General features: G+C 39.6%; 1 protein-coding gene across 1 annotated transcript in view; it reads left to right on the top strand.

Annotated features, from left to right (window-relative positions):
• Positions 1-20783, top strand: part of LOC128664923 (N-acylneuraminate cytidylyltransferase-like) — a 299525-nt gene that overhangs the window by 52171 nt on the left and 226571 nt on the right. The window lies entirely within an intron of this gene.

Below are 20783 nucleotides of genomic sequence, written 5' to 3'. Positions count from 1 at the left end.
ACGCTCCTCTTCCTAGTGCCAACCAATTTGACAAGTTTCTATTAACCAACACTGTGAATATTTGGTCACTATATAAAGAGTTAATCAAATAAGTATATTTTCTATTAATACCACATTTATTTAAAGCTGTAATAAAATTAGAAATAGAACCAAACACTTTTTCTGCATTTACAGCCATTACAGCTGCACCCATCCCCTTATCTTCTCTTCTTTATGTACGAATACAATGAAGCAATTGAAAATATTTTCCTCAAATTAGTAGTTAATGATCTCAGTGGCGTCCCTGTTGTAAGCATATTTTTTTTGGGGTCCCCCAGACATCCTGAATTTGCATAAAAGCATATGATTTATATAGCTATAAAATCTAAAACAAAACATATCACACCTGACAAAACTCCTACAGACACAGTCGTGAGGGGGCCATCGTTGGTATATAATAGATTGGTAGTGAAGCAATAGGCAATTCTTTCTGTGACGCCAGATTTTGTCTAGATTATGAATCACTCAGGTAAACAAATTGCCTTCATTCTTCTTATACATTTTTGGAACAAATTTACTTAACTCCTTAAGCTTTCTAAATGTCAAAATATGCCACACTTATAAAATATACTATTATATGCGTGATGTTTTAGGGGCACAAATAACATATTCTCAGACCATTTATACAGTATATCCAAAACTTGTATCTACTTTTCCCCTATGCCCAGGGCCCTAACAGAATAGTCCAGTGTTACAAAAAGCCATAAAACAGACTATATTCATGGACTGTTCAACTTTAAGACAGTATGTTTGCTCCGATATTAGTGCTTTTTGGACAAATTGGGCATTCCACCATGCTGTTTATTTTAAAATAAGTTTTATGTTACAACTAGTCAATAAAAAATACATAAAAATATAAAAAAAAAACAGGCAGACCCATAGTGTCTGGTAATGAAAGCCTAACTGAAAAAGAAAGTCAGTATATTGATTTTTGCTTGAGAGAATATTTATACACTCTGCCATCATATGTAAAAGTCACTATGGAGGTACTCATAGAGCTTAAAAATCTGTCCTTGACTCAAAATGCACTTTTGGTTACAGCTGATGTAGAATCACTCTACAACAGCATACAACACAATCTGGATGAAAAGGCAAGATCTTACTTTCTGTTAATATTATTAACAATAACTGGCATATTCTACAGAATGACCCTCTCCTATCTAGCCAAATAAGCCCAAGCGTATCTATAGGCTATAAGAGACTAAATAATCGATGTGACATGATAGTCAAAAGCCATTATGATCATAAACGAAGGAAAGAAGCGAAAGCAAAGGGGATGTTCCCATGTGGAACATGTAGTGCTTGAATTAATGTTTGGAAAATGCAACAAATCAAGGATAAATATGATCAGATCCATCACATACCAACATATTTCTCATGTTCAACAACCAGTGTGATATATGTACTTAAATGCCCTTGCAATTTATTTTATGTCGGCATGACGACCAGACAGGCCAGAACACATATACTTAAACATTGCAGAAACATTCGCAATGCCAAAAAAGAATCTGAAAAAGGAAAAACCATCACCAGTGTAGCAAAACACTTTCTACACAGCCTTAATGGAAATGATTCAGGTTTAGGCTTTGCAGTAATCCAAAAAGCCAATTTGGGTGTAAGAGGCGGTGACATAGAGAAAACATTGTTGCGCATTGAAAGCAGATGGATACACCTGCTTCACTGTGTCAGACGATATAGAATGAATGACAATAATCATTTTTCAGTTTTCATATAATACATTTTTCTAAATGTCTTTTGTTCAGATATTTTAGTACATAATAAGCTTGAGGACCATTTACCCATTCAGTTGTGTGTGCAGAGGAATGCGCTAGCAATACAAAATGATTATAAGCCTACAGACAAAGGTGAATATCTCCTAAAAAACACCTTGGAGAGACTATTGGGGGAGTTATTTAGATTGTAGGGAGTCCCTAAAGACACTCAAACAATACTAAAAAAATCTGTGGTGCTTAAAGAAAAGCTAAAATAATCACTAATGGCTATGTGAGTAGTGGTACAATTTATATATGTAAAGATAAGATGGCTAAAAATGTTAATTTTAATGATCAAAATTCATATAAAATTCATATTTACCCATTCACCAAAATTACGTTTATGACATTTTTCACAACTTATTTAGTTGAAACTTTGAGAATTTTAAAGCCACAGTCATCACACTTATCTTATTTGTACAAACCACTAGGGTTATTGATTTTATGCTATTCTTCCACCTTATAATTTGTATCACACTATTCTTTAACACAAATAGACCTTTTAATTATTTAATTTATCACCATTATCATTTCTACATTAAATTCCTATATCCAGCACAATTCATCAGCCTTCCAACATCTGGATTTTTGGTCGCCTGACCCTTACCAATTAGGTCACCTAATTTAATAATAAGAACAATTTCTGACACGGCACTATTAGTCACCACACTCACAGCATAGACATTTAGGGGCATATGCGTCATATGTACATTTAGGGGCATATGCCCCATGTTTCTGGCGAGCCTGCAGGCATGCCAGAAACAGCAGTTATGAAGCAGCGGTCACAAAGACCGCTGCTCCATAACCTGTCTGCTCTGAGCAGGCGGACAGACATCGCCGGAAATCAACTCGATCGAGTACGATCAGGTTGATTGACACCCCCTGCTGGCCGCGAGTCTGCAGGGGGCGGCGTTGCACCAGCAGCTCTTGTGAACTGCTGGTGCAATGCTGAATACGGCGAGCACATTGCTTGCCGTATTCAGCGAGGTCTGGTGGACCTGATCCGCAGTGTCATACATATGCCCCATTGGATACAATGCCTATTTTCTCAATTCTGTAACTGTACATGAGCTGATATACAATCTTTAAATATACTCAACATTGACAATGTTGTCATTCCGCCTGTATTATCACAATGTGATCACATTCCTTAATAACAGTCAGGCACAGTTTCATTTTGATTTATGTATATAAATCCAATTATCATTCCGTTTTTTTTAAATCATCGAATTTAAAATTACATCCAAGTACAGTAAATATTACTATGCCATAGTCATCATTAACATCCGTAAGCAAGGTCCTTCTAGTTATAATAAGAAACACTACAGAATAATCTTATTAACTAATCGTATGTGGCTTTGCGGTCACCATGGTAACATATCAACAAATTGCGAATTGGTTGTCCAACGACCATGTGAGTTTAAAGAAGAATGCTTCAACTAGGGCCACAATGGCAACGTATCAACTAATCGGTGATTGGTTACCTAGCGATCACGTGATATAAACTCTTTAACCAATAACAACACATGTCACGTACAAGCAAATAATCAATCGGAATCAAAGGAAGGGACCTCCTACATTGTAAATAGTATCCGAGCCCCGCATACCCCTCTGAGTGATACTGCATGCAATTTTATGCAACTTACTAATTTACTCCTAGGGGCCGATTTATCAATGTCTGGCGGACATGATCCGCTGTAGTGGATCATGTCCGCCAGACATCATTGAATGCCAACAGCATACGCTGTCGGGATTTAACATTGCACAAGCATTTCTGGTGAACTGCTTGTGGAATGCCCGTCCCTGCAGATTCGTGGCTAGCAGGGGGTGTCAATCAACCCAATTGTATCCGATCGGGCTGATTGCTGTCCGCTGCCTCAGATGAGGCGCACGAGTTAAAGAGCAGCGGTCTTAAGACCGCTGCTTCTTAACTTCTGTTTCCGGCGAGTCTGAAGGCTCACGCAGTAACAGGGGTATTTGGCCCCATTCGGGCCATGATAAATCGGCCCCCTATTATCAAATGTTCTTCATTCTCTTGGTATAACGCAGGAATTTAGCCAACAAAGAACTAACCAGGGAGAAGGCTGAGGTACTAAACCAGTTCTTATCTTCAGTATACACAAGAGAGGAACCAATGGGAGATACATTGAAACAAACTGAAACATACAAGTCCATACATCTAGAGGATATCAGGAAAAAGCAACTGGATAATATTAAGGTAAATTAAACTCCAGGCCCAGATGGAATATACCCAAGGGTTTAAGGGAACTTATAACTGTTATAGTCAAAGCCCTAACTCCTTCTCCTCAGGCATAGTACCCAGGACTGGTGTAAGGCTGATGTGGTGCCACTTTCAAAAAAGGAAGCAGAACTGATCCAGGAAGCTATAGACAAGTTAGTCTGATGTCAGTAGTTGGTGTCATACTCCTCATTGGATCAGGTTCAAGTGATGGAAGCTATTGTGTAGAGGTGTCAGGTTCTGGAGCTAGTGATGTGTGATGTCAACATGAGTCTTTCCTTCTAGGCATGATAAAACTGGTACAAGGTACTGAGAATAAAGGTAAAAGGTTTATTGAACAGAATAATTAGCAATGCAGATAAATGCAGACACGAGGTAAGGCAAAGTATCTGTGCAGACAAGTATACAAGATTGGTAACACAGTTCAGACAGTCTCAAAGCAGGCAGGTAGTACACAAAGGCAATAGGAATTCTTGAATATACTGCAACAAGGAGTGCTAAACACCACAGCTTCCAGGACAAGTGTTTGTAGAGCAACCAAGTGTAACACTTGCAGTGCTGTAGTCAGGATACAAGATAAGGGCAGGAAATGTAGACACTTGGTAGTCAGGTAACTCTGCAAAAGCAGGCAAGGAATGTAGATATGCTGTAGACAGGTATCTCTGCAATAGACCAGAGACAATACAATAAATATCAAACAGAGACAGTTCATTAAATGGAATCAAATTTATCCTAAATCAAAATTATTTCTCTTTCAATGGAAAATTGTTCCTACAGATCAGAGGGACAGCCATGGGTACGAGATTTGCACTAAGCTATGCAAACCTATTCTTAGGAAAGTGGGAGGAATAATTTATCACCACGCATAGGATTGGTGCAAATCTTGTACTGTATAAAAGGTATATTGATGATGTATTCTTTGTGTGGAAGGGGACTACTATAGATCTGGATGTTTTCCTTTTAGAAATAAATGAAAACAACATAGGATTAAGTTTTTCATACTCCTACAGTAAAGAGAAAATTAATTTCCTGGATTTGGACAAAGAGATAATAACTAAAACACATTTCAAAAAAGTAGACGCCAACAATCTGATACACTTCAACAATTGCCATTTGAACAAATGGAAAGAGAACGTCCCAAAGGGCCAGTGCCTGAGGATAAAACGCAACTGTTTAAGATTATCAGACTATGTGGAACAAGTAGAGATCCTAGAGAAGAAGTTCACAGAGAGAGGGTACGATCCTCAAATAATGCAGAAAGCAAGAACACAGGTAGATGAGAAAGAGAAAGTCTTCTAGTATACAAAACAAAAACTAACACTAATTATAAAGAGGAAAGTGGAAAAGAAAAAATAAAGGTTCCTCTAGTAACTGATTATAAGTGTGATCACCATATCCTACAGAAAATAATGAGGAAACAGAGGCATCTGATTTAGACAGACCTGGCAAAAAAGCGAAAAACTTAAAAAACATGTTAGCTCTGAGTAAATTTAAACAAATGGATAAGAGACCTAGAAAAGAGGGAGACATAACTGGGCAAAAGATGGCAGGATTGTATCCTTGCTTTGGCTGTAGATCCTTTAAATACAGCAGCAAGTGCAAAAAAGTGAAATCTAGTCAAAATAGCTTCATACGTCAGATAAAAGACATAATTAGGTGTCAGGATAAGGGTGCAGTCTATATTATACAATGTACATGCCATAGACAATACATTGGTGAGACCACAGGACCCTAAGGGAACGCATACGTGAACATTAATCATGTATAGAGAGCGGCAATTTAGACACACACATGTATAGCCATTTCAGGGAAGCACACAACAATAATTTAAAAGACTTCACCTTTTGGGGAATTCAGAAAGTCAGACCCGATTGGAGAGGTGGGACTTTCGAATGAAAACTTTTGAAGAAAGAAGCAGAATTAATTTAAAACATGCAAACCCTTTTCCCTTTGGGCCTGAATTCTGAATTAGATATCTCCCCATTCCTCCTAACTTGTGTAAATATATAAACTTATACATTATAAGGTACCATCCCTCAGAATGAGCAGAAAAAATATTCTTCTTTATCTACCCTAAGGATAACACTATGTCAAAAATATATGCATAGAGGGAAAACTTTAAAAAAAGCTAGTATAAAATTCTAAATGCTACCGATTTTTTTTAAAAGGTACGAAAAAGAGCTATGAGGTAATACCTTTATATATATATATATATATATATATATATATATATATATATATATGTGTGTGTGTGTTTGTGCTTAAGAGGTAAAACACAGATAATAAATATGTTATAAATTAAGAAGTGTATAAGAAATATGAGATCTTCTGCCTATTTCCAGCTTAAAAAGAGATTCCACCTTTAAAGACTTCAAAGTGAGCAACTAATGAGATGAGTAGGAGGGCTATTTAAATGCCCATAACAGAACAGAAGAACATGTCTTGATAAAGCCCCTACCAGGATGAAACGTGTTGACTTGTTGCTGACTACCATTTGAGGACTTCCAGTATTGCTAACAGAGGATATCAAGAAGAGTAACCCTTAACCTGTAGGATCTTGAGACCAAGAACAAGGAAAGGTGTAATACCACAAACAGACTTTTGTTTTATTTGTGTTCCTGCAAACACGCCTGGGTGTGAAATATATTAGCGGCTCTGGATCCACAGTTTTTTTCAAAGGAGAGTGACATCATCTGAGTCACGTGGGTCCTATGGGAGATGCTGCGAAGCACACGGATCACTGGAGCAGAACGCTGCAAGTTGAATCCTTTTATCCTTACAAACAGTAAACATTGCTGAAAGGCAGAACCCATCCTCCAGAATATTACACTTATCAGGGGAAATCTTGACCTGTCTCGACAGGTAACAGCCATTACAGCGATTTACATACTGCATTTGAATGTGACTATGCTACATGAGGATATAGATCCTAAATTGAAAAGAAGTCTAAAACAGACAATACCTATTTAGGTTTTAAGGTGGAATCAGTATTGTTTTACAGTTTTATAGTTTATTTTATTGCTGCATTGTTTATGCAATTTTTATATTTACATAAGAAGTTGATCTGGCTTTTATTTCTATAAAAGCACAAACTATAGTATCTAATTAGATTTTGTAACCCAGGGAGACGTCCATATATGCCCTTTATGCTGCACATAGTGTTTTATAAATTGCTACAGAAATAAACACACTTTATTTTGGCTATAATAGGACTTCAAGTTTTATTTTTCCTCCAGGATTCCTTCGATTTTTCTAAGCGCTCCCTTACTACTGCTTTAATCATAACTTTGCATTAGCACGCAGGGTACGTAGATATGCTGTAGACAGATAACCTTGCAATAGCAGGCAGGGTACGTAGATATGCTGTAGACAGATAACCTTGCAATAGCAGGCAGGGTACGTAGATATGCTGTAGACAGATAACCTTGCAATAGCAGGCAGGGTACGTAGATATGCTGTAGACAGATAACCTTGCAATAGCAGGCAGGGTACGTAGATATGCTGTAGACAGATAACCTTGCAATAGCAGGCAGGAGTGTAGATATGCAGTAAACAGGTAGCGCTGCAATAACAGGTAGGGAACAAGCAAAAGTACCTTAGACAGTCCTTAGAGATTATTAGGAAGCCAGCAAGGGGGCAGATACCAGGAAATCATCCCAGAAGCGAAACACAATGCCAAGGGAATAATCCAGTAGGGAAGTCTAAAGCAAAGCAGATGTCTCGCACCAAGAAATCCAAAAGATATGCAGTCAAAGAATCTCAAACAGAAGCTCAGACAGCCTATAAATCTTAATGTCAAGGCCCAGAACTAAAAGCAAACCTGCCTACTATAGCTTACTGCTGATTATATGTTACCTACAGCTGGCAGGTAGGTGGAGCCATAGGCCTCTATTTATCAAGACATCAACCGCAAATACGCTGGAATTCCGCAGCGTAATTGCGGAGAGTTTGATTTGCCTCATTTATCAAAGGCTACAGACCGGCAAATGTAGAATTTTGTGATGTAACATACGATCCGCTGGTCTCAGTCCGACACAGATCAATGCTTACGTCACTACAGATGTTCCGAATGCAAATTCGGCACTACCTGACTACTTTTGCTAGTTAGCAAATTTCTACCAAGTATGCTCGGCACTATTCTGGCCCAGCGTACCTGGTTTTCAATTGGTCGCCCTGGAGGCGGCGGATGCCATAGGAATCAATGGGAGTCTGAAAGCAGCAAAGCTTATGTTCGCTGCTGCCCGATATCACAATGATTCCTATGGGAGAAAAAAGTTACGTTTGCACCTAACACCCTAACATAAGCCCACGAGTCTAAACACCCTTAATCTGCTGCCCCCTACACCGCCACCACCTACATTATACTTATTAACCCCTAATCTGCCCCCCCTACACCTCCGCCACCTACATTATACTTATTAACCCCTAATCTGCCCCCCCAACACCGCCGCCGCCACCTACATTATACTTATTAACCCCTAATCTGCTGCCCCTACACCGCCGCCACCTACATTACACTTATTAACCCCTAATCTGCCACCCCCTACACCGCCGCCACCTACATTATACTTATTAAGCCCTAATCTGCCGTCCCCAACGTCGCCACCACTATATTAAATTTATTAACCCCTAAACCTAAGTCTAACCCTAACACGCCTAACTTAAATCTAATTTAAATAAATCTAGATAAAATTCCTATCATTAACTAAATTATTCCTATTTAAAACTATATACTTACCTATAAAATAAACCCTAAGGTAGCTACAATATAACTAATAGTTACATTGTAGCTTGCTTAGGGTTTATTTTTATTTTACAGGCAAGTTTGTATTTATTTTAACTAGGTAGAATAGTTACTAAATAGTTATTATGGATGAAGACTTCTGCCTGTCTGGAAAACCACTTCTGCCCGGCTTGGATGAAGACTTCTGCCTGTCTGGAGGACCACTTCGCCCGACTTGGATGAAGACGTCTCCCAGTAAGTCGATCTTCAGGGGGTTAGTGTTAGATTTTTTTAAGGGTGTATTGTGTGGGTTTTATTTTTAGGTTAGGGCTTTGGGCCTCAAAAGAGCTAACTTCCCTTTTAAGGGCAATGCCCATCCAAATGCCCTTTTCAGGACAATGGGGAGCTTAGGTTTTTTTAGTTAGGGTTTTATTTGGGGGGTTGGTTGTGTGGGTGGCGGGTTTTACTGTTGGGGGGGTTGTTTGTATTTTTTTTACAGGTAAAAGAGCTGATTACTTTGGGGCAATGCCCCGCAAATGGCCCTTTTAAGGGTAATTGGTAGTTTAGTTTAGGCTAGGGTTTTTTTTTTTATTTTGCAGGGGGGGGCTTTTTTATTTTGATAGGGCTATTAGATTAGGTGTAAATAGTTTAAATATCTGATAATTTGATTTTTATTTTCTGTAATTTAGTGGGGGGGGGTTGTACTTTAGATAATTGTATATAATTTAGTTAATTGTATTTAATTTATGTAATTTATTTAATTGTAGTGTAGTGTTAGGTGTTAGTGTAACTTAGGTTAGGTTTTATTTTAAAGGTAAATTTGTATTTATTTTAGCTAGGTAGTTATTAAATAGTTAATAACTATTTAGTAACTATTCTACCTAGTTAAAATAAATACAAACTGGCCTGTAAAATAAAAATAACCCCTAAGCTAGCTACAATGTAACTATTAGTTATATTGTAGCTAGCTCAGGCCTAGATTTGGAGTTTGGCGTTAGCCGTGAAAACCAGCGTTAGAGGCTCCTAACGCTGGTTTTAGGCTACCTCCGGTATTTGGAGTCACTCAAAAAAGGGTCTAACGCTCACTTTTCAGCCGCGACTTTTCCATACCGCAGATCCCCTTACGTCAATTGTGTATCCTATATTTTCAATGGGATCTTTCTAACTCCGGTATTTAGAGTCGTGTCTGAAGTGAGCGTTAGACATCTAACGACAAAACTCCAGCCGCAGGAAAAAAGTCAGTAGTTAAGAGCTTTCTGGGCTAACGCCGGTTTATAAAGCTCTTAACTACTGTACTCTAAAGTACACTAACACCCATAAACTACCTATGTACCCCTAAACCGAGGTCCCCCCACATCGCCGCCACTCGATTAAATTTTTTTAACCCCTAATCTGCCGACCGCCACCTACGTTATACTTATGTACCCCTAATCTGCTGCCCCTAACACCGCCGACCCCTGTATTATATTTATTAACCCCTAACCTGCCCCCCACAACGTCGCCTCCACCTACCTACACTTATTAACCCCTAATCTGCCGACCGCAAAGCGCCGCCACCTACGTTATCCTTATGTACCCCTAATCTGCTGCCCCTAACACCGCCGACCCCTATATTATATTTATTAACCCCTAATCCGCCCCCCTCAACGTCGCCTCCACCTGCCTACACTTATTAACCCCTAATCTGCCGACCGGAGCTCACCGCTATTCTAATAAATGTATTAACCCCTAAAGCTAAGTCTAACCCTAACACTAACACCCCCCTAAGTTAAATATAATTTTAATCTAACGAAATTAATTATCTCTTATTAAATAAATTATTCCTATTTAAAGCTAAATACTTACCTGTAAAATAAATCCTAATATAGCTACAATATAAATTATAATTATATTATAGCTATTTTAGGATTAATATTTATTTGACAGGCAACTTTGTAATTATTTTAACCAGGTACAATAGCTATTAAATAGTTAATAACTATTTAATAGTTACCTAGTTAAAATAATTACAAAATTACCTGTAAAATAAATCCTAACCTAAGTTACAATTAAACCTAACACTATACTATCATTAAATTAATTAAATAAAATACCTACAATTACCTACAATTAATCCTAACACTACACTATCAATTAATAAATTAAATACAATTCCTACAAATAACTACAATGAAATAAACTAACTAAAGTACAAAAAATAAAAAAGAACTAAGTTACAAAAAATAAAAAAATATTTACAAACATAAGAAAAATATTACAACAATTTTAAACTAATTACACCTACTCTAAGCCCCCATAATAAAATAACAAAGACCCCCAAAATAAAAAATGCCCTACCCTATTCTAAATTACTAAAGTTCAAAGCTCTTTTACCTTACCAGCCCTTAAAAGGGCCCTTTGCGGGGCATGCCCCAAGAAGTTCAGCTCTTTTGCCTGTAAAAAAAAAAACATACAATACCCCCCCCAACATTACAACCCACCACCCACATACCCCTAATCTAACCCAAACCCCCCTTAAATAAACCTAACACTAAGCCCCTGAAGATCTTCCTACCTTATCTTCACCATACCAGGTTCACCGATCCGTCCTGAAGAGCTCCTCCGATGTCCTGATCCAAGCCCAAGCGGGGGGCTAGAGAGGTCCATGATCCGGCTGAAGTCTTCATCCAAGCGGGAGCTGAAGAGGTCCATGATCCGGATGAAGTCTTCATCCAAGCAGGAGCTGAAGAGGTCCATGATCCGGATGAAGTCTTCTATCAACGGCATCTTCAATCTTCTTTCTTCGGGAGCCATCATCTTCCATCTGAAGCGGAACATCCTCTTCTCCCGACGCCTACTAGCCGAATGACGGTTCCTTTAAGGGACGTCATCCAAGATGGCGTCCCTCGAATTCCGATTGGCTGATAGGATTCTATCAGCCAATCGGAATTAAGGTAGGAATATTCTGATTGGCTGATGGAATCAGCCAATCAGAATCAAGTTCAATCCGATTGGCTGATCCAATCAGCCAATCAGATTGAGCTCGCATTCTATTGGCTGTTCCGATCAGCCAATAGAATGCAAGCTCAATCTGATTGGCTGATTGGATCAGCCAATTGGATTGAACTTGATTCTGATTGGCTGATTCCATCAGCCAATCAGAATATTCCTACCTTAATTCCGATTGGCTGATAGAATCCTATCAGCCAATCGGAATTCGAAGGACGCCAACTTGGATGACGTCCCTTAAAGGAACCGTCATTCGGCTAGTAGGCGTCGGGAGAAGAGGATGTTCCGCGTCGGATGGAAGATGATGGCTCCCGAAGAAAGAAGATTGAAGATGCCGTTGATAGAAGACTTCATCCGGATCATGGACCTCTTTAGCTCCCGCTTGGATGAAGACTTCACCCGGATCATGGACCTCTTCAGCTCCCGCTTGGATGAAGACTTCAGCCGGATCATGGACCTCTTCAGCCCCCCGCTTGGGCTTGGATCAGGACATCGGAGGAGCTCTTCAGGATGGATCGGTGAACCTGGTATGGTGAAGATAAGGTAGGAAGATCTTCAGGGGCTTAGTGTTAGGTTTATTTAAGGGGGGTTTGGGTTAGATTAGGGGTATGTGGGTGGTGGGTTGTAATGTTAGGGGGGGGTATTGTATGTGTTTTTTTACAGGAAAAAGAGCTGAACTTCTTGGGGCATGCCCCGCAAAGGGCCCTGTTCAGGGCTGGTAAGGTAAAAGAGCTTTGAACTTTAGTAATTTAGAATAGGGTAGGGCATTTTTTATTTTGGGGGTCTTTGTTATTTTATTAGGGGGCTTAGAATAGGTGTAATTAGTTTAAAATTGTTGTAATATTTTTCTTATGTTTGTAAATATTTTTTTATTTTTTGTAACTTAGTTCTTTTTTATTTTTTGTACTTTAGTTAGTTTATTTAATTGTATTTATTTGTAGGTATTGTATTTAATTAATTTATTGATAGTGTAGTGTTAGGTTTAATTGTAGGTAATTGTAGGTATTTTATTTAATTAATTTAATGATAGTATAGTGTTAGGTTTAATTGTAACTTAGGTTAGGATTTATTTTACAGGTAATTTTGTAATTATTTTAACTAGGTAACTATTAAATAGTTCTTAACTATTTAATAGCTAATGTACCTGGTTAAAATAATTACAAAGTTGCCTGTCAAATAAATATTAATCCTAAAATAGCTATAATATAATTATAATTTATATTGTAGCTATATTAGGATTTATTTTACAGGTAAGTATTTAGCTTTAAATAGGAATAATTTATTTAAGAAGAGTTAATTCATTTCGTTAGATTAAAATTATATTTAACTTAGGGGGGTGTTAGTGTTAGGGTTAGACTTAGCTTTAGGGGTTAATACATTTATTAGAATAGCGGTGAGCTCCAGTCGGCAGATTAGGGGTTAATAATTGAAGTTAGGTGTCGGCGATGTTAGGGAGGGCAGATTAGGGGTTAATACTATTTATTATAGGGTTAGTGAGGCGGATTAGGGGTTAATAACTTTATTATAGTAGCGCTCAGGTCCGGTCGGCAGATTAGGGGTTAATAAGTGTAGGCAGGTTGAGGCGACGTTGTGGGGGGCAGATTAGGGGTTAATAAATATAATATAGGGGTCGGCGATGTTAGGGCAGCAGATTAGGGGTACATAGGGATAATGTAAGTAGCGGCGGTTTACGGAGCGGCAGATTAGGGGTTAATAATAATATGCAGGGGTCAGCGATAGCGGGGGGCGGCAGATTAGGGGTTAATAAGTGTAAGGTTAGGGGTGTTTAGACTCGGGGTACATGTTAGAGTGTTAGGTGCAGACGTAGGAAGTGTTTCCACATAGCAAACAATGGGGCTGCGTTAGGAGCTGAACGCGGCTTTTTTGCAGGTGTTAGGTTTTTTTTCAGCTCAAACAGCCCCATTGTTTTCTATGGGAGAATCGTGCACGAGCACGTTTTTGAGGCTGGCCACTTGCGTAAGCAACTCTGGTATCGAGAGTTGAAGCTGCGTTAAAAATGCTCTACGCTCCTTTTTTGGAGCCTAACGCAGCCTTTATGTGGACTCTCAATACCAGAGTTATTTTTATGGTGCGGCCAGAAAAAAGCCGGCGTTAGATTTTCGGGTCGTTATCGACAAAACTCCAAATCTAGCCGTTAGTGTTTATTTTATAAGTAAGTATTTAGTTTTAAATAGAAATAATTTAGGTAATGATAGGAATTTTATTTAGATTTATTTAAATTAGATTTAAGTTAGGGGTGTTAGGGTTAGACTTAGGTTTAGGGGTTAATACATTTAATATAGTGGTGGCGACGTTGAGGACGGCAGATTAGGGTTTAATAAGTATAATGTAGGTGGCGGCGGTGTTGCCATGAGCAGTGGGATAGGGGTTAAATAGTTTAGTATAGTGTGGGTGTTTAGTGACAGTATACCAATAAAGCTGAGAAAAAGCCGAAGAGCAGCGAGATCGATGACTGTTAGTTAACAACAGTCCGCTGCTCATCACCCCGTACTTGGTGCGCGGCATTTTGACAGCTTTTTTGGTAACTTTGGAGAGCGTATTCAGGTCCATGGCAGCGATGTTAGGCGATTTTAGGTGAGCGTATTGGTGCCGTTGAATGCAAATAAGTTGACGGCTTGATAAATAGGCTCCATAGTAACAAATGTAGAACCAGTTCCCAGGTTCAACTCTAGTCTGGATCATGACAGTAGGTAAGATACTTGTAGGGATAATAAGGGATTATATTGATGAGTATCTTTATGTAAACAAGATTATGAGCTCAAATTTTATGAGAAATAAAATCATGCCAAACTAATCTTATTAGATTATATGAGGAATTCAATAATAATATAGATAAAGGTGAATCAATTGATGTGATATACTTGGATTTTGCAAAGGTGTTTGATACAGTGCTACATGAGAGATTAATGTACAAAATTAATGGACTCAGAGGTGCTAGCATGTATTAAAATAGACATTGATACAAGGTAGGAAAGCACAATTCTTTTACTATATAAATCCCTGGAAAAACCTCACCTTGAATATGGAGTGCAGTTCTGGGGACCAATAGAGAGAAAAAAAGAGATTTCAGAGTTAGAATAAGTTCAGAGAAGGACAACAAAACTAAGGGTCAGCGCTGCGGAATCTGTTGGCGCTCTACAAATAACCGATAATAATAAAAATAAGGGGAATGAGGCATTTAAGCTATGAGGAGAAGTTAGCCAAACTGGATCAGTTTTCACAACAAAAAAGGCGCTTGAGAAGGGACATGATTACTGTATATAAATATATTCAAGGCGCATATACAGAGATGACAGAAGCTCTGTTTAATCCAAGAGAATTGTTTGTGACTAGAGGTCACAATTTAAGGCTGGAGGAAAGGAGATTTAATCTCCAGCAACAGAAACATTTCTTTACTATGGAGCTCATTGCATTGGGGGTAGTGAATGTCAATACCATAGATACATAAAAAATGGTTTAGATACATTTCTGGCTAGAAATTCAGGAATATGATTGCTTGTGTTCAATGGGTCACCTTTTAATGGGATTAAGTTGAACTCATTTAAAGCTTTAATTGTAAATCTGGTAGGGTCTTTATAGGTTGAACTTGATGGACTTCTGTTTTCTTTCAACCTCATCTACTTTGTTACTATGTTATCTTCATTGAAGTCTTATAGCTATCCCTATACATTTTTCTCCAACATAGGTGTGTCCGGTCCACGGCGTCATCCTTACTTGTGGGATATTCTCTTCCCCAACAGGAAATGGCAAAGAGCCCAGCAAAGCTGGTCACATGATCCCTCCTAGGCTCCGCCTACCCCAGTCATTCTCTTTGCCGTTGCACAGGCAACATCTCCACGGAGATGGCTAAGAGTTTTTTGGTGTTTAAATGTAGTTTTTATTCTTCAATCAAGAGTTTGTTATTTTAAAATAGTGCTGGTATGTACTATTTACTCTGAAACAGAAAAGAGATGAAGATTTCTGTTTGTAAGAGGAAAATGATTTTAGCAACCGTTACTAAAATCGATGGCTGTTTCCACACAGGACTGTTGAGAGGAATTAACTTCAGTTGGGGGAAACAGTGGGCAGACTTTTGCTGTTTGAGGTATGACACATTTCTAACAAGACTTGGTAATGCTGGAAGCTGTCATTTTCCCTATGGGAACCGGTAAGCCATTTTCTTAGTTTAGTATAAGAATAAAGGGCTTCACAAGGGCTTTAAAGACTGGTAGACATTTTTCTGGGCTAAAACGATTACTTTATAAGTATATTTAGTGGATTATAACTATGAATAGTTCTTTTAATCTTGGGGATGTATTAAAAAAAACGGCAGGCACTGTATTGGACACCTTTTTCACTGGGGGCCTTTTCTAGTCATAGGCAGAGCCTCATTTTCGCGCCACTAATGCGCAGTTGTTTTTGGAAAGCAAGGCATGCAGATGCATGTGTGAGGAGCTAAGAACCACTGAAAAAGCTTATTGAAGGCGTCATTTGGTATCGTATTCCCCTCTGGGCTTGGTTGGGTCTCAGCAAAGCAGATACCAGGGACTGTATAGGGGTTAAATGTAAAAACGGCTCCGGTTCCGTTATTTTAAGAGTTAAAGCTTTCAAATTTGGTGTGCAATACTTTTAAGGCTTTAAGACACTGTGGTGAAATTTTGGTGAATTTTGAACAATTCCTTCATACTTTTTCACATATTCAGTAATAAAGTGTGTTCAGTTTAAAATTTAAAGTGACAGTAACGGTTTTATTTTAAAACGTTTTTTGTGCTTTGTTATCAAGTTTATGCCTGTTAACATGTCTGAACCATCAGATAGACGATGTTCTGTATGTTTGGAAGCCAAGGTTCCTCCCCATTTAAATATATGTGATGAATGTGACATAGTGTCCAAACAAAGTAGGGACAATGATGCCACTGATAATGATGTTGCCCAAAATGATTCCTCAAGCGAGGGGAGTAAGCATGGTACTGCATCATCCCCTTCTGTGTCTACACCAGTCTTGCCCACACAAGAGGCCCCTAGTACATCTAGTGCGCCAATCCTTCTTACTATGCAACAATTAACGGCTGTAATGGATAATTCTATTAAAAACATTTTGTCCAAAATGCCCACTTATCAGAGAAAGCGCGATTGCTCTGTTTTAGATACTGAAGAGCATGAGGACGCTGATGATAATGGTTCTGACATACCCTCACACCAATCTGAAGGGGCCAGGAGGGAGGTTTTGTCTGAGGGAGAAATTTCAGATTCAGGAAAAATTTCTCAACAAGCTGAACCTGATGTTATTACTTTTAAATTTAAATTAGAACATCTCCGCGCTCTGCTTAAGGAGGTGTTATCTACTCTGGATGATTGTGACAATTTGGTCATTCCAGAGAAATTATGTAAGATGGACAAGTTCCTAGAGGTCCCGGTGCCCCCCGATGCTTTTCCTATACCCAAGCGGGTGGCGGACATTGTAAATAAGGAATGGGAAAGGCCCGGCATACCTTTTGTTCCTCCCCCTATATTTAAAAAATTATTTCCTATGGTCGACCCCAGAAAGGACTTATGGCAGACAGTCCCCAAGGTCGAGGGGGCGGTTTCTACTCTAAACAAACGCACTACTATCCCTATAGAAGATAGTTGTGCTTTCAAAGATCCTATGGATAAAAAATTAGAGGGTTTGCTTAAAAAGATGTTTGTTCAGCAAGGTTACCTTCTACAACCAATTTCATGCATTGTTCCTGTCACTACAGCAGCGTGTTTCTGGTTCGAAGAACTAGAAAAGTCGCTCAATAAAGACTCTTCGTATGAGGAGGTTATGGACAGAGTTCAAGCACTTAAATTGGCTAACTCTTTTATCTTAGACGCCACTTTGCAATTAGCTAGATTAGCGGCGAAAAATTCAGGTTTTGCTATTGTGGCGCGCAGAGCGCTTTGGCTAAAGTCTTGGTCAGCGGATGTGTCCTCCAAGAACAAATTGCTTAACATCCCTTTCAAAGTTAAAACGCTGTTTGGCCCTGACTTGAAAGAGATTATTTCAGACATCACTGGGGGAAAGGGCCACGCCCTTACTCAGGATAGGCCTTTTAAGGCTAAAAATAAGCCAAATTTTCGTCCCTTTCGCAGAAACGGACCAGCCTCAAATTCTACACCCTCTAAGCAAGAGGGTAATAGTTCTCAAACCAAACCAGCCTGGAGACCGATGCAAGGCTGGAACAAGGGTAAGCAGGCCAAGAAACCTGCCACTGCTACTAAAACAGCATGAAGTGTTGGCCCCCGATCTGGGACCGGATCTGGTGGGGGGCAGACTCTCTCTCTTTGCTCAGGCTTGGGCAAGAGATGTTCAGGATCCTTGGGCGCTAGAAATAGTTTCTCAAGGTTATCTCCTGGAATTCAAGGAACTACCCCCAAGGGGGAGGTTCCACAGGTCTCAATTGTCTTCAAACCAAATAAAAAGACAGGCATTCTTACATTGTGTAAAAGACCTGTTAAGAATGGGAGTGATTCATCCTGTTCCATTAGGAGAACAAGGAATGGGGTTTTACTCCAATCTGTTCATAGTTCCCAAAAAAGAAGGAACATTCAGACCAATTTTAGATCTCAAGATTCTAAACAAATTTCTCAGGGTTCCATCGTTCAAGATGGAAACCATTCGAACAATTCTTCCTACCATCCAGGAAGGTCAATTCATGACCACGGTGGATTTAAAGGATGCGTATCTACATATTCCTATCCACAAGGAACATCATCGGTTCCTAAGGTTCGCCTTTCTGGACAAGCATTACCAGTTTGCGGCACTTCCATTCGGATTAGCCACTGCTCCAAGGATTTTCACAAAGGTACTAGGGTCCCTTCTAGCGGTGCTAAGACCAAGGGGCATTGCAGTAGTATCTTACTTGGACGACATACTGATTCAAGCGTCGTCTCTGTCAAAAGCAAAGGCTCATACGGACATTGTCCTAGCCTTTCTCAGATCTCACGGGTGGAAAGTGAACATAGAAAAAAGTTCTCTGTCCCCGTCAACAAGAGTTCCCTTCTTGGGAACAATAATAGACTCCTTAGAAATGAAGATTTTTCTGACAGAGGCCAGAAAATCAAAACTTCTAAGCTCTTGTCAAGTACTTCATTCTGTTCTTCTTCCTTCCATAGCGCAGTGCATGGAAGTAATAGGTTTGATGGTTGCGGCAATGGACATAGTTCCTTTTGCACGAATTCATCTAAGACCATTACAACTGTGCATGCTCAGACAGTGGAATGGGGATTATACAGACTTGTCTCCGACGATCCAAGTAGATCAAAGAACCAGAGATTCACTCCGTTGGTGGCTGAACCTGGACAACCTGTCACAGGGAATGAGCTTCCGCAGACCAGAGTGGGTCATTGTCACGACCGACGCCAGTCTGGTGGGCTGGGGCGCGGTCTGGGAACCCCTGAAAGCTCAGGGTCTATGGTCTCGGGAAGAATCTCTTCTCCCGATAAACATTCTGGAACTGCGAGCGATATTCAATGCTCTCAAAGCTTGGCCTCAACTAGCAGAGGCCAAATTCATAAGGTTTCAATCAGACAACATGACGACTGTTGCATATATCAACCATCAGGGGGGAACAAGGAGTTCCCTGGCGATGGAGGAAGTGACCAAAATAATTCAATGGGCGGAGAATCACTCCTGCCACTTGTCTGCAATCCACATCCCAGGAGTGGAAAATTGGGAAGCGGATTTTCTGAGTCGTCAGACTTTCCATCCGGGGGAGTGGGAACTCCATCCGGAAATCTTTGCCCAAATAACTCAATTATGGGGCATTCCAGACATGGACCTGATGGCGTCTCGTCAGAACTTCAAGGTTCCTTGCTACGGGTCCAGATCCAGGGATCCCAGGGCGACTCTAGTAGATGCACTGATAGCGCCTTGGACCTTCAACCTAGCTTATGTATTCCCACCGTTCCCTCTCATTCCCAGGCTGGTAGCCAGGATCAATCAGGAGAGGGCTTCGGTGATCTTGATAGCTCCTGCGTGGCCACGCAGAACTTGGTATGCAGACCTGGTGAATATGTCATCGGCTCCACCATGGAAGCTACCTTTGAGACAGGACCTTCTTGTTCAAGGTCCATTCGAACATCCGAATCTGGCTTCACTCCAACTGACTGCTTGGAGATTGAACGCTTGATTTTATCAAAGCGTGGGTTTTCAGATTCTGTCATTGATACTCTTGTTCAGGCTAGAAAGCCTGTAACTAGGAAAATTTACCATAAAATATGGAAAAAATATATTTGTTGGTGTGAATCTAAAGGATTCCCATGGAACAAGATAAAAATTCCTAAGATTCTATCCTTTCTACAGGAGGGTTTGGAGAAAGGATTATCTGCAAGTTCTTTGAAGGGACAGATTTCTGCTTTATCTGTTTTACTTCACAAAAAACTGGCGGCTGTGCCAGATGTTCAAGCTTTTGTTCAGGCTCTGGTTAGAATCAAGCCTGTTTACAAACCTTTGACTCCTCCTTGGAGTCTCAATTTAGTTCTTTCAGTTCTTCAAGGGGTTCCGTTTGAACCTTTACATTCCGTAGATATTAAGTTACTATCTTGGAAAGTTTTGTTTTTGGTTGCAATTTCTTCTGCTAGAAGAGTTTCAGAGTTATCTGCTCTGCAGTGTTCTCCTCCTTATCTGGTGTTCCATGCAGATAAGGTGGTTTTGCGTACTAAACCTGGTTTTCTTCCGAAAGTTGTTTCTAACAAAAACATTAACCAGGAGATAGTTGTGCCTTCTTTGTGTCCGAATCCAGTTTCAAAGAAGGAACGTTTGTTACACAATTTGGATGTAGTTCGTGCTCTAAAATTCTATTTAGAGGCTACAAAGGATTTCAGACAAACATCTTCTTTGTTTGTTGTTTATTCTGGTAAAAGGAGAGGTCAAAAAGCAACTTCTACCTCTCTCTCTTTTTGGCTTAAAAGCATCATCCGATTGGCTTATGAGACTGCCGGACGGCAGCCTCCTGAAAGAATCACAGCTCACTCCACTAGGGCTGTGGCTTCCACCTGG

This window comes from Bombina bombina, chromosome 6 (assembly GCF_027579735.1).
Source record: "Bombina bombina isolate aBomBom1 chromosome 6, aBomBom1.pri, whole genome shotgun sequence".
Classification (NCBI taxonomy): Eukaryota; Metazoa; Chordata; class Amphibia; order Anura; family Bombinatoridae; genus Bombina; species Bombina bombina.
Note: the sequence above shows the minus strand (reverse complement) of the source record. Positions and strands in the feature narration are given on the sequence as shown.